Below are 655 nucleotides of genomic sequence, written 5' to 3' on the forward strand. Positions count from 1 at the left end.
TCCCGGGAAAAAGTACATGCATTTTTTTTTTTTTTGTAGCTTATGCTATGTGAATGGGAACATGTAATAAATATAAAATAGGGGCTATCCCAACCTGGCTGCTAAAGTGAAAATACACTTTAATAAAACTCTCCAAAAGTTGAACGCCTGTGTGTCCTTGTTTCAATTCTGAAATTATTTATATTGATTTTTATATTATGATTTTTTTTAAATGATATAATAAAAGAACAAATGTAGGTGATTTCGTTTTTAGTTAAAATACTGCCAATCTGCAGAATTTCTGTTGATTAGCAATACATGTGTGATTTATTTTTAATATTCACATTGTGACAGCAAGTTCTGCAATGTTTTACAGAGTTTTATGCAGAGTATTCGACACAGTCATACCAGTCTTGATGGTAAAGGTTTGCATGCCTCATAGGTAACATCTTACAATAATATCTCCAAAAGGAGAAAAAAGCAAATACAGAGTGCATTTGGAGAAGAAGTCAATCCAACTACCACGCTAGATAGTTTTTTTTTCGTTGGTGCAAAATCCATGTAAACACTGCATACACCAGGAGTTACATCATTCCCGCATCCAGGACCAGATTTACTCTCTCTGTTGCCCCAGGGCTAGGTTCCTCAATGCGCCCCATCCCCGCCTAACCTTGTA

The sequence above is a fragment of the Nanorana parkeri genome, unplaced genomic scaffold (assembly GCF_000935625.1).
Source record: "Nanorana parkeri isolate BGI_ZX_2015 unplaced genomic scaffold, ASM93562v1 scaffold1837, whole genome shotgun sequence".
In the NCBI taxonomy this organism is placed as follows: Eukaryota; Metazoa; Chordata; class Amphibia; order Anura; family Dicroglossidae; genus Nanorana; species Nanorana parkeri.